We start from the raw sequence: 15,643 nt of genomic DNA on the forward strand, positions 1-15,643 counted from the left end.
TTTTAAAGTTCATTTCACACTGTTTGTACATAACTCAGTGGTAAGGAGGCATTTGATCGATGATAGAAAGAAAATGTTATTATGTTAATGTGTATCACCAAATAATGTTTGGTGATTAAAAAGCAAAATTAATTCGTAAAATATTTCATTATTTAGTACAAAGACGATCTACCTATAACAAGATGTTATAGATAGATCGTCTTTAATAAGTTAATAAGTAAAAAAAATAATAGAAGGTAAGGATTAAAACTGGCAGGAACAAGGATAGTAAATTCAATAAAGACTTTTCTAAAGCAATTGTACTTTAAATCACAAAAACTCAAACTTAACCTTACTTGTGTAAAACAAAACGACTTGGCGATTCAAAATAATGGCGGTGAGTTTATTGCCATATTATCTTCTCTTCCGTTCTACGCCCTTGAATGAGAACTGGCAGTAAATGTAAAACTAGAAGCATTTAATGTATATTTCTTTTTTTGACGTTCATAAGTGTACATTGTGTGACCTGTATGAATAAATGATTTTTGACTTTGACTTATACAATGTCACTCAATAGATTCCACGTGGAACCCATGTCATTGGACCCGTGGCATAGGACAGCGATACTATTAGGTGTTTGAATAATAGTCCAAAAAAAATGATGTAGCTAACCTAACCTAGCCTAACCAACGATTTCTGACCGATAACAAGCGCACATTGTCTCTCAAAATACGCTTATATTCACGTCAGTAATCAATTAGATGTTGTGAATGGTTACCACAGCTTCCATCTAAACATTATTAGATCGTAAGAAAAGTGCAAATCGCTACTCAGAAAATCAGAATTTAAAAATGGAATACATTTACTAAATTCTTATTCATATAAATATTATGAATATTATAATATCTTGAATATTCTAATATTAATTGTAAGAAATTATGATACTATTATTGTAAGAAGTATGATAACACCGGCGAATAAAATAAATAAAACTGTTAGGGGCATAATTTTCCAGGAACATTTCATTTTGAACTCTTTTTTGGAAATAAGCATCAATATTCGCTTTGGCGGATTCGTTTCTTTCATCAACTCAGAATCTAGCAGACGTTAGATCGCGAGTAACTGAAAAGTTTCGAAATCTAGCGAGCAAATTCTGCCATCATCAAAGATATATTGCAACAGAGACCTAAAATTTAAAATATACCTATAAAACTTCCTAAAAAAGTAAAAAAGTTGCGCTGCAATTCTTGGTCATGTTCTCAGATTTCTATATTTTTTCTTGATCTTTCCGTGGTTTCCCCAACATATAGTGATTCACCAGAAGCGAGAGCAAAATCAAGAAGTTGATCAGCCCTGATTAAGGCCTGATAAACTTCTTGGCCAATATTCCTGATGAGTAAGGACTTCTTTGAAAGGCTCACTCCACTGTGTTTAATTATGTGGCCTACATATCTGGAGAGAAATATTCAAACCTAGTTTTATTGTGATTGTAAAGGCATCGATTTTGGTATATAAATCCAATAGTGTAAAAATAAAATATATAGCAGATATCTATTTAATATTGTTATAGAGGAATTAAAATATAAATTCTAGTAATATAGCGTCTCATCTGTTCATAATAATATTCCTAACATTTTTAAAAACTGTACAGCATTAAACGATCGAATTGCTACTATTTCGCCAGAATAAGACCATCGATTGAAGGCTCTTGAGGGGTCCCGCGTTTCCGTCTCGTTGGAACCTCCTAGTCCTCACTTTGTTGCCTTCTTTGCGAATTACCTACGTAAAAGCTTCCTTTGCACTTGCTCAAATTGAAGTTTCTCTTGACTTTCGCCATTATGTCAGGTAATGTGGCCGCTGTCATAACATAAATTCGGAAATGATTTAATATAATGTGGGTTCTAGTCCAAGATTTAAATATATTTAAACAAAGAACGATAGCTAACCTTAAAATAATTAAAATATAGTATTGTCTTTTATTAACATAACTTTTACACATTTAAAGAAAAACACTTTTTAACGGATTATAGTTATGTATTGTTGTATTTAAACTTATAATTATTTGTACATAATTTCAAATTTAAACCGACGTTTCGCGTGCTTTACAGCGTGCGTGGTCACGGTGACTGAAGACAAAGGTGTTAAATGTCAAAAAGTATTACAGCTGCAGAAAAAGCGGGGAAATAAATACAGATAACTCAACATTTTCTTTTTTAAAAGGAGTCCCTTTAGGCAAGGTTCCGAAGATACTGGCAGCGTTCCCCCTTTGTATTGATGGACTAATTCTTTGTACGAGGTAGGCCAGCTCTTCGGTCCTCTGTGATGTCGACTAACCTATTTACTATTTCCTTAAAAAGCCTTATAGCGTTAGAAAAAAAGTGACTTGACTTGCGAACTGGTAGTAAATGTAAATTAACAATTAATTTAATTTTTTGGACTAAAGATATTTTTGTTTGTTTGTTTAACCCACGGTCCAAGGGTCTCGAATGGAACAAAATCATATTTGGAGTCTAGTATTTGCATGATTTAGCTTTTGCAGCCGTTTAAACTCTTTTATTTAATATGTGTTATGTACATTTAGTTGTTAATTAAAATAATTGAGGTGGATAAAAAGGGTTGTCACAAATACCCTTAAAGCAAATAGGACAGCCTTTCACATCACCCTTTAAGAAAAGAGTTAACCAACTCTTTAAAGGCCGACAACGCACTCATGAGCGCCCTGGCATTGTAAGTGTCTAGTGTATCACTTAATAATCAGATAAGCCTCTTCCGTGGGCCTGTTACAAAAAAATAAGTCTTAGAACATAACCCTTAGTATAAGTTCAATATAAGTTAATTATAAGCCAACGATTTCCATGAAATTGTGTGTTATTCGTCTAATTATGTTTGAAACTTATTAATTAATTCTGAAGGCAAGAACAAATTTACCAAGAATATGAAACCCTTGTTTATCTTCAACAAGATACTCAAATGATAGGTATTCTGCTATTCACAGGCTTTTGAATATTTCATCTAAGTTTTAATTACTATAATATAAACATAATCATGTTAGAATTATTTTCACAACATTATTGTGGCAATTTCATGTGGAACAAGTTTAATTGATGGATAGTTCGCAAATAGGCAGGACGCTTGCAAGGCGTCGTCAGCGTTTTAAGATTACTCATTGCTTCATTGTGAGCATAATTTATTAGGAATTTAACTTGATAGCTTGATTGTATAAATAATACTCTATGATTTGCTTAACAAAGAGCGAATTAACGTAAACGCTAAATTTTCCCGCTAATTATGGCGTGCCGCTACTCGAAACATGTAATGAAGTAATCAATTAATTGTAAATTATAAATAAGTAACTGTTATTAATCTCATATTCGAACTCAGATATTTCAAAATAAGTAACAAACATACGCGAGAAACTTATCAAAACAATAACTAAAACCGAACAACAAAACAAATACGAAAAAAACACATTCTAAAACAACCGAATCGAGCCTTCCCGCTACGATTCGACGCCGCGGGGAAATCAAACCACCGCCCGCTAAATATATATATATATAGGATAGCTCACTGTAGAAGATTCACAATAATTAGAGAACTGTGGAAAGGGTTAATAAAAGTATATTAAATAACATAGGTAATCTAACATTACAATATTACATGTTGTGTTTGTTTCGGTTCGGCTAATACGAGCGAGTATTGTACTAGTATTTGCATTGACTTAAAAAATCTTAGTTCAGCACCTTCTTCAGGCGCCACTTTATTTTTCTGAAGGTTATCACTAGCTAATCACTAGTCTAGTGATAACATGTATTGCGGGGTATCTTGCGCTAGTCTAAACAAAATAAAGTTCTTTATCAGATGTGATGTCGGCCCACTCCCGTACATTTAGCAACCACGACTTTTCTCTCGACCTCTTGCTTTGAATTTAGTCCGTCATTATAATTTTACATTAGCTGCACCAACTCGTATATCGATGATGACGCAAAATGTATCCGAGATATGCGAGGGTACGGCCGACATATAACAAACAAATAAATAAACATAGAAAAATGTCAATCGAATCTGTTTCAGAAGAGCTTTGACGAATATGTAATACATTCGATGAGAAAGGTCCGTTCGAATATTAAATCCGCCTTCGGCGCTATCAGAAATTTTCATTTAGCAGAAGAGATTTTCAATTTCCCCTCTATACCAATTTCCGAACGCTAAACCTACTAGTTCTCACGTATTGCAATTAGGTTCAAGGTGAAGGATATACAGGAGTAGGGTGAACTTACGTGGAGTCAATAAAGACAGTAATGTATTTTTTATTTGTTTAAAATAAATGAAAATAAATAGTGGCACTACAACCTTTTAAGTCTGCTGGCCAGCCGAACCAAGTTAACATAATCGTGTTAATAAAACATTTTTCTTATCAAACTTAGCTAAGACTGATTTCTATTGTTTTTAGTATTATAGAAACCTTTAATATGTAAAGGCATATAAGAATGTATTTATGTAATCATTACAAACACATTCAAACAAATAAATATCGTATGCAAAAAACATCAATTTGGGAGTGCAGAATTAATAGTAAAAAAATACAACTTGAAAATAAGTCTGTTAGTGTGTAGTAAAAACCAAGGCAGGCGCGGGTGCAAACCGTTTTGTGATTCATTAGCGTTAGTCTCATTACTAAATCTCACTCTTTCACCCCATGTCGTAAGATATGTACATACAATTGTTATTCCACTTAATATATGACCAGCACCGTCTCTGTATCTCATTGTATACAGAGCACCATGTTACTTTCAAATTAGCAAAAACAAAGTCTTCTCAATAGATATAATCCCATACATAATAAATTAGATTACTTTTTCATGATGATATTCAAAATAAACCGTAGACGACATTATTCAGTTATTCATGATTCTTATTAGAATATTGAGAGCACCTGAAAAACAAAATATGGTTAAAGATAGGAAAAAAACGCACTCGCGAGTATCACTTACCATCAGGTGAGCCTCCTGCCCGTTTGCCCCATGTTCTATAAAAAAAGGTTTTACTAGGTTGGTTATTACTCCTATGGTAGTAAATCTGATATTCTTTATAATGAGAAATATGCTATGTGCAAATGTGCAATCACTATCGACAACACTTTATGTAGGTATGTTCGCAGAGTTAGTTCACGATAGCGATGTTGCGTCTTATGTATTTAATATCATATATAGTTTTTATTTTGCACATTATTATATTGGTTTAGTAAGGATAATACTATGTGCTTTTGTAAATATTTCTTTTTGCCCATGAGTGTCTTGACAATGCCAAACAATGACGTGCCATTGTGTTTTCATCAACAATCAACAATTAATCGTGATTAATTATTAATTGTTGATTGTTGATGAAAATATGGCCTTAAAAACAACAGCACAGTAAATTATTATAATTTAGAACTCCCTTTACTAATTTATCAGATAACACTAAAACCAAAAAAACTAACTTAACTACAATATTATGTATGCAGATGTATATTTTTACCTTTTAAGCGAAAATAATTTTAGGCTAAATCAAATATGATTTAATATTAGTAAGTAACTTTTTATCCTGCAATATTTCATTTACAAAAAATTCAGAACTATTAGAAGTTTAAATCTATGATTTAACTGAGAATCAAATCAGGTTTGTAGCGTTACAAACTAAACCTCTCAAGCGAGGTAGGTTTACACTCCGATGATCAAGAAGAGAAACTATAATACTACCAAAAAAAGAAGGTAAATTTAACGTGGTTTCTGGATTTTTGTGTAAACACATTGTGTTACATACTTCAAAGGTATTGTAAGTTCTCAAAGACCTACAAAATTGCGGGCGCGACACCCAATTAGTGAGCCAAATGCAAATTGCCATTTCACAGCCGACACGTGTGAAGGTGAAAATTTAGTCAATATACGTACCAACTATAGTAATGGAACTCAACACATTGAATGTATAATATTATTTTTATTAAAAAAACTTTTTTTCGTGGGCGTATGGGTGGAGTGGGCGACATCCCTACTATAACCCGCTCCACTCGGATCTGAGATAAGAGCACTTAAAGTGTTAAATTGTCAAATACAACAAGATTAATTTATTTGATATAATATTACTGTCTTAGAATTGTAATATAATTACGGATATTACAAATACTTCCTTTATAGGGTGTCAGTGGCCGCAGACGAACTCTTGAATGGAGACGAGCGTCCTTCAAGAGCCCTCGAAGATTCGGACAACATTCCACTACGCCGCCCAATACTCTTTGCCCTACTTTTTTTTATTAATTATAATATGCAAGTAATTACGGCATAGTTAACTTTTTATTCACAACATTGTGCCTAACCAAGGTACTTCTTTTCCTAACGTGTCACGTGTAAAATATTATAGGAATGCAATAAAAATTTGAGTTGAGTATATGTATACAAAAGTCACGTGATTTAAGAAAGAATATATTAATAAATGTGTTTATTAATTAGAAATAATTCATTATAATGTACACGATTTGAAAACCGTTTTAAGTAAAAAATACCTGTGTCAGGGTTGCCAGCTGTTTAAATGTAAAATACATTTAAAATTATTAACATCAATTAAAAATTACGTATTTCCAGTTCCGGTTTGGTGTTTAATATGACCCTTATCAAGCTTTCGACAAAACTTTGAGTATCTCTTTAGAAATCCCATTTCATTTTAATGGAATTTAAAAGTTTTTGGTGTGATTGAAGTTTATGAGGACCTAGGCTTTAATCAGTTTCAAACACCGCAAAAAGGTTGGTATTTGATATGTCGTGTCTTATTAGTTGAACCTTATTTCGTTTGTATTGGCTTGAATTAAACTATAATGTTATTTATGTATGCCTGTTGCAATTCTTGAAAGGCCTGCAACACACTTGTGAGCCTTCTAACACTGTGAGTGTCTCCTGCCCGCTTTCCTCTGTTATGTACATAAAAAACAAGTGCAGTATTTCCCAGCAGACGCTTTATTCAAATTATAAAGAGCGAAATGGAAGAAAATATAGTACATTAAAATATTTAAGTACGACACAATTTATTTGTATATTCATGAATAAATATTTAAAATGTTCTAAAAACACGATATACATTTTTATTTTAAAATAATAACAATCAATTATACAGTTCTATAATTTTCTTAACTAATAATAAAAATAAATAAAAAGAAAATTAAAATAATTCCTCGCTATCATAATTCCTGTCAGTCGCGCCAGTTCACTTGAATCCCACGGCCCAAGAGTCTATATTCTAACAAGAAAAAAATCTATAAGATCAGGTGATCTTTTTTTTTCATCATCATTTTTTCATCAGGATAAAGTAATCGAGTCTCCTACTCAATTGCCCCCTATAGGTACTATAAAAGCAAAGTAAAATTTACTATGAAATCTTCATTTTTTAAGTTTAAATTATGTTCGTGGCCATCCAATATCTAAAATTTCTGCTTAGAGTAGCTTCAAATTATTTTCCCCGACCCAATTAGCATTGAATGAACGTTGACAAGTTTTGGCTTTATTTTATACTCTCTAAGTACTCTACAAAAGTATTTAATGAAGAGTAAATTTCTGTTACTGACTGACTGCAAAAACGATGTATTTTTATAGCCCTCTAGCTCAAGTTAACTAAAAATAATTTAGCAATGTAGGACGTTCTGGGTATGGTCTAATAATAAATTACATTTGTAATTAATATTTACAATTTTATAATTACGTTAATAAAAAAACACAATGAATGCTATTTTTGTATAAAGGGTTTCAAAACACCAGTTTGATTTGTTATCCCGCGATTTCAATTTTGTGACAGCGCTTTTAATATTGCGAAAATTCTTTGAATCAGGGTAAAAAATATGTATTTTTATTTATTTCGCAATCCTACAGCTAAGAGAAATTTTAAATAATACCAAAGAATTTCACTGAAAATACAGCCAGAGATGATATAAAAATATTTACCTACAAAAATGTTCAAAAATTTACAAAAGGGAACAAACAATAAAATTATTCAATACTTTTAACTAAGAGGTACCTAATTTATGTGTTGTGTAATGATGTAAAAGTAAGTAAGTACGTGAAGGTGTGTATGTGGAGTATGCTCATGATGCAGGATTTGGTGCTATGGATATTCTTAATACTCTTTTTACCATATTCCGCTATAACTGTAATAAGTCAAGGCTTAAATAAAATTGAGGTTTTTGCATAGTTAGTGCAGATGTGAGAAACATGAAACAAAGCACGATTACGAGTCTGGTAGGAACAAGGAAGGGAAATTTTTCTAGAGAGTATAGAAAAATAAAATAATAATAATAAAAAGTTTCTTTATTTGACCCAAAACAAATACCACATTACACATATATTATATAAACTCAATATTTATAATGGTCATTACAGTTTAGTTCACAATTCATATAGCACATATACAAGTAAAGAAATATAGCTAGTGCACACTGAACAAAGCGTTTAATGATAGAAATCTTATTCGTTTGCAGCCCCGTCTATAAGCTTCAAGTGCCTGATGCCTACCACTGCTTTTCTCCAAGATTTCGTTTTCCTTCACCATACAAGCGGTTCGTTATGCATACAGAAAAGAAAGTCCAGGCGGACTTCCAAGTTACAAGGCCAATGTGAATACTTATAATAATATAATAATAATAATAAAAAAGTCTTTATTCATTTCAAGTATTTACATCTTCCTTTTCAAAGTGTAAGATTTGGGAACCCTTTTAAGTAAATATACCTGTGTTAGGGTTCCCAAAACTTAACCTACTGGTTAAACAAGGTGTAAAGGATCCTTACACACACATAAATATCATGACAATATAGGTGGAGAAGATGTCACCGATCCCGGCAGGAGACGCCAAGACTATTAAGAAAATAAAGTTCCTTTATGGGTCTCCTGGCAACTAGCTTCTGGGCCACAGATCTGTCCAATCGCTGGCTTGATAAGCTGGTTTAATCGCTATTTTCTTATAGCCTGTACGGTGTAAGCGAAAGCTCAATGAGCCGAATCTCAGAGGGACATAAATCAGGGTGCAGATGTTAACGGAGCCGCTAATTTGAGCCGGGCCAGTTAACTGCCGCTGGAGCCAAATACAATTAGCTATTAATTCATTCACAGTATAATTTAACGCAAGCCTTTATCGTTCAAACAAAGGTTCACCAAAGTGACGTTTTTATAGAAACAATATTGGCGCTACAACCCTTTCAGGTCTGGGCCTTAGATTTCTGTGTATGTTTCATGATCATTTGTTAATCTAATAGGCAAGCAGGTGATCGGCCTCCTGTTTCTGACACACGCCGTCGACTTGGGTCTAGGGCAAGCCAGTTTCGTGACGATGTTTTCCTTCGCTGTTCGAGTGAATGTTAAATGGCCACATAGAAAGAAATTCCAATGGTGCACAGCCGGGAATCAACACTAAGATCTCAAGAACGAAAGTCACCTAGTTTGTTTGGGAAGATGAAATAAAAGAGATAGTGATAAAGATTGGTAAATAGTGGCGAAGATGAGAGACCAATGGAAGAATTTGGAGGAGGCTTTCACTCCATCGGAGGTTTGTATCAATAAACTTAATGTAACCCTTATATACTTATACCTTTTTTAACTACTTTAACTACTACCATAATTATACGTTTTTTGGCTGCTTTAATTCATCAACCAGAAGATCCACTTGAAATACGCCTTTATTCCGTGCATAAGAAACTGTACGCATGCTGAAAATGTCGATGACGATACCTGATTTCCTCAACTCTCTTTCGGATGGACACGGAAGAAAGGGTGAGAAACGGACAGGATTTTCATCATCTTGCATCTCCACAAATTGTATTTGACAAATAAATACAACAGACGAAACAAATCACTTGACTTACTTAATGTCCTATAACCCCTCGGTGGGGCAGAGGGCGTCCACAGTGAGTCTCCATCGCGTTCCGTCTTGAGCCTTGTATTTCATCTCGCTCCAAGTCATCCCGGCTCTCTTTGCCTCGTCTGCGACTGTACGGTGCCAGGTTTGTTGAGACGGCCACGCTTTCGCTTTCCTTGCGGGTTCCAAGCGCCTGCTTGGGTATATGATACACCCTCGGAATAGTATGACCTATCCAATTCCACTTGCGTCTGTTGATCCGCTGACTGATCGGGGTATCTTCTCAGAGCTCCCAAGAATTTTTTCCGGCCAGTAGATGCAAAACAAAATCACGCTTTTGTTTATAATGACGACGTTTCAGCGCTCCTTGATAAAATATAACATTTTTAACTGACGCTAAATGTGTAGCGACAACGGCGACGATAACATTTTATGAGTGTTATTGCACGGTTGAAGAATTCATAAGCAACGCTTCTTGTAAACAGCCCATTAGTATGCCACAGCGCTCGAATATTTTCTTACCCTCGAATGATTAATAACTTTGATGAGAATATGTCAAGTGGGGGAAAATATGATATATACGAAAATGGAAGAAATATCATACCAATATATTTGCGTTACTTATAAATATTTAGGTTAGACCTTTACTTTTAGCGTTGATAAAATTCAGTCGTGACACATAACATGAAGTTTATCAAATATTTTAACATATGGGACTCCTAGCTCGCCATACGTCTTATTTTTGAATCTTACTTACTCAAAGTATTGACAAATCAATAATAAATAATATAATTAATCAATAATTAAATATACAATAATATTTAACAGAAACATAGTGCCGTAATGTTCTGCTTTATTGAGTTCAAGTGTAAATTCATAATCATGCTGGCTTGGTAAGATAGTATTATATGTACATACGGCTAATTCCTAAACACATTAGGTCCTTACAAATTTGAAATTACTGGACTGGCTACTTTGACCACAAATATCTCTACTTTGGTTAGGGACTTCAAACACAATTATTACAGCTATTTTCTTGTGCATTTGTTTTTCGACAACCATAATTCATTTCATTTTCCCGTTTTATTTTTTCTTTGCGTCTATTTATAAAATAGAAAATATTAAATATCGCGTTATTTACGAGTACGGATCCATCATTACCAGCCCTGCAGGAACCGGTGGAAGGATTAATGATTTGTATGGCGGCGATGCAAAAGAAAACACAGTGCGTTCGATATGGAAATTTCACCTGCAGAACAAGTCCTGTGGACGGCCGCAAACCAAAGTTGATAACGAAGAAACAACCTTGTTCTTTAGATAGACGCTTAATATTAACTAGTGTACCGTTCTTGGGTCATCGGGGTGCTTTGAATAACAGAGCATTTTTATTTAATCTATATTAAGCACTCGCGTATAACAATATAAGCGAAATAATTGACTGTTAATTGCAATGTAACGAATGAATGCAATGTAACAGTTGAAGAGAGTGCCTGCGTCTGGCTATACTCTCGGAGCGAAATCTACAGCCTTATTACTATTATACATAAAACAGGTTTGATTTGATTAACGTCTAATTAAATATACGGAAAATATTCATAGCTGTTGCGATTATGCGAGTGTGAACTCGCTTTAATGGCACTAGGTCGGTAAAGGTCTGAAGATAGCTCCGTGTCTAGAATTCAAATAAGAATAGACGCTATCAAACAGTCTAGAAATAACTTGATAACGTCATTCTTCTTTATATAACGAATCGATTAGGCGAGACGAACTATATCAGGAGTAATCTATATTAAACGTTACACTTTTTATTTACATACGGAATTAGTTTCTGGGGAGAGATTTCGTTTAAAATCCAAGTTTTACTTGTGTTGTTTAGTTTAAGATTTACTTCGTAAACGATATTTATGAAGTATTTAAATATTAATTTTAAACGATTATATTAAGATAGAGTCCCAATGAAGATAGTGCCGATCTCTGCACTGGAGATTATTGTGGGGGTAGTACCGGGTTCATAGACCAATGGCGATATGTTAGTCAAAGGGGGTGAAGGCATAATAACATGTTTGCAAGTGCATCAGGGCACCGCAAACAAAAATATAAAAGCTGTTGTTTGCTTAAAATAAATTTCTTTAAGGCAATAATATTTTATTGCTTTTCGTGTGCTTTGCCAGCGATCCATACCCTCGCGTGGTTGATAATACGAATAATAATTGTAGCCGCTAGTTTTATAAGTTTCTATAAATAGAAATAGTACTTGAAAGTTGTATTTTTTAGATAAGAATTATTACAAATATTGGTGTCTAACTAACTCTGCGCTGTCATTTTTCTAAATGTATTTTTCTAAATGTAAGATTTAATAACTAGTCTTGTTATTCATAATTATTACTTGTCTACGGCATCCCTTACATAATTTATAAGTGTGTCATAATGAATAAAACCAATGAATAAACAAAGGTAGAAAATAAGAACATGAACAAAAGTACATACATGTCTGAAAGGATAATAAATGTATTTATGTAAATAAATAAATAATATAGATTGACATTTGCATGTCTATTTATATGTGGCGGATTTTTGTTGATTTTTTGTTTGAATATTGATAATGAATTGTAGTAAATCTGCTTAGTACTTGAACGGCCTACACTAAATAGAGTATTCGATATATGGATTTACGCACTCTCCAACAAACAAATGTTTCATAAAAGATAATCAAATGCCAAAAAGTATTTTTAAATAACGCCTTAGCCTCCAAGACGATGAAATAACAATTTGTTCAAACTCCCGCCTCATTGATATTTATGTTCCTCTTTTCTTATTGAATATTATTTCATTGTTATATTTTCTACTAATTTTAATGAATAGTCTTGTTTTGCCTTTGGTCATAATTATTTAGTCTAATTTAAATCAAAACATGTTTTAGTATTTTTGAACTTACGAGCCTCTGGCAATGTGATTGTCCAATGTCCATGGGCATGTCACTCAGCATCAGATAAGGCTCCAGCCCGTTTGCCTCTTATTACATAAAATCAATAATCACAACCAGAGACAGGGAGAGACAGAGTTGGTATAATTAACTATTATGTAAAGGGAATTTAGTTTTCGTGTAAAGTGGGTACATATTTTTTATAATTTTGTTTTTAAAGAACAGGGGGCAAACGGGCAGAAGTCTCATCTGATATAAACTTATACCGCCGCCCATGGACACTGTCAATGCCAGAGGGCTCGCGTGTGCGATGCCGGCATTTTAATAATCGGTACGCTTTCTTGACCTTAAGTGTAAATACTTCAGTGGGCAACTGGTTCGACATTGTGGTGGTGCTTGGCGGACGTCGAGGTGATAAGGTAAACTGTAAACTGTGGTATGCTCACCTATTGGATGGTCAACCAATAAAAATGACGCCCGTAATAACAATTAGTTATGTAAAACATTATATTATTAATGTATTTCTGAAATGGATTACTTGGATTGCAATAAAATATATCGTTTAAATTTTAATATTATGTTCTATATAAATTTTCGTCATAAAATGAATTTGAAGTGTCAAATATTGGCTATGTTTGTTTTTTTTTTCTATCGAGCCAAGTTATTTAAATCGTGAATCGATATTTCGAAATGGTTGCATAAACTACTCAACTCCATCATATATTTTTCCATTCGCCCTACTGTAAGAAGCGATGACAAAAATGAAAACAAACAATGTGTTTTTTTGGACTTCGGCGACCAGATAGGTCCTTAATAGTTGCTGGTACTGCAAAGGCGTCGTGAAGTAATGATATAGACAGTTGTTAGATTACCTTTAATCAAACCATTGATAACTATTCGAGTTTTTTAACGCATCAAACACAAATCACCTTTTCCGTGACCAACAAGACCGCTAAAGAGGTCCCAGGGGAACGTCTCTATTTTTGTCACAGTCTTATAGCTTTTGTAATTTTATGAGGTGTAATAAACTCTGGGTGGGGTCTATTTTACAACCAATAATCACGGTATATTTCCGGCAGTCGACTAATTTATTAAGTAGTTTCTCTACGTGAAATTTATTACCGATGCTTGCACGAACGTAGTGAAAATAAAAATGCTAGTAAAACATTTCGGATACTTATAAATGCTGGATGAGCTACTTTTACAAAGTCAAATTCGGTTACCTCAATAAAATCCTTACATAAGACGGCCTTCACCCGCGATTGTGTATAGGAACGCGTTTATTCGAAAGCTACCAAACGGATATCTGGACGGTTTATAGAGATACTTAGGTTGATAGATTAAATGTAAAAAATGTATTGTTTTTTAATTTATTTGCTGACTACAATAATAAATTATGAGATCGCAAGAGTTTTGCTGAAATATACAAAACAACAGTCGAATCTGTTTTCGGAAGCTACTATAAAATACATAAACATACCACCAGAACAAAAGTATGAGAGAAATAGCACAAGTTAGCGCTCACCGTCTACAATTGAACACACATTATGATAGGATTCATGTGTATGTACATGTACCAGTGCGATGCGTTCCGTGCTTTTAAAAATATAATTTTTTGTAAAACAAAACAAAATTTCTGAAATATTAAGGTATGAACTGTGTATTTGTTATTTATTTTTTGATGCTCTTGCGTAAACTATTCTAATCTCTTGTACGAAATATTGTTTGTGTTGAGTTCTGTGTTCGGTGGCGGTTGTTAAATATATGTTAAATGAAACACATTCTTCGAAGTTGGGTAACAACTTACTTTAAACGTTTAAAAGATGAGCGTATAACTAATATAAAATTAAGGGTAATGGCTTAACTAACATAAATCCAAGTGACACTTCAATACCAGTGCAGAGTGGAGAATGGAGAGTGTTCAGAGGAGTTTAAAGTTCAAACTCAAAGTTTCATTATCGGACGTCAAGGCAGAATAAATACATTTTTATTCTGCCTTGACGTCCGTAATTGATTTTTTAATATCACCTCGACGTCCGACTTTATACAACTGAGCATTTTCTAAGGCAGTGATCTTCTATTCTTCAAAAAAGAGAGTAAAACGAATTTTCAAGCGTTCTGGCCATGTGTGTCCATGGGCGGCGGTACCTATCACTGAACATCACTTAAAAATGAGCGTGAAAAAAGTTAAAGGGCTCATCTTGGCTTCAAGTGTGCGGCTTCTACTTATTTAGTATATATATAAAATTTAAGGTTACATAACTATTGTTACGAATTATTCCTTTATATCTTATTTTTCATTCTGAATTCCCCCTATCTACAACTCTCCTACCGCACACTTAAACCATCCCACTTCTATGTCCGCAATAAATCAATGTCGATAATAATCAAACTTGATCCAAAAGTCGATTTGTGTACAGGATAAATTGTTGACATTTTAAACGTTTTAAAGGCTACCAAGGCTACCAGCCTCGCGTGTCTGTCAAATTACAAATAAAAAACAATTATTGTTTCTTCTTCAGGACTGACCACTTTTCCACGTAGGGTCAACTATGTAATAAAACACTGATATTTATAAATCGTTTATTTAAAAAATGTCGTGAACACATACACAGCTGTAACTACAGCTTGGCAACTAATAACACTGTTAATAAATGCATTATCTACATAAGAATTTTATTTAAAGGTTTTTCCTCAACGAAATCATTTATTTTCTCAATATAATTAAATTTAGAATGCTCAAGGCTAGGTTTCTAGTAACACTATCAGTCTATTTATCAATTACATCTTAATATTTCTAATTACCGAACTGTCTGGCTGCAAATAAATTTTTCCATCGAAGAATCAACAAGAGCAACAAACCCCTGAGTTAG

Source organism: Pieris rapae, chromosome 6 (assembly GCF_905147795.1).
Source record: "Pieris rapae chromosome 6, ilPieRapa1.1, whole genome shotgun sequence".
In the NCBI taxonomy this organism is placed as follows: Eukaryota; Metazoa; Arthropoda; class Insecta; order Lepidoptera; family Pieridae; genus Pieris; species Pieris rapae.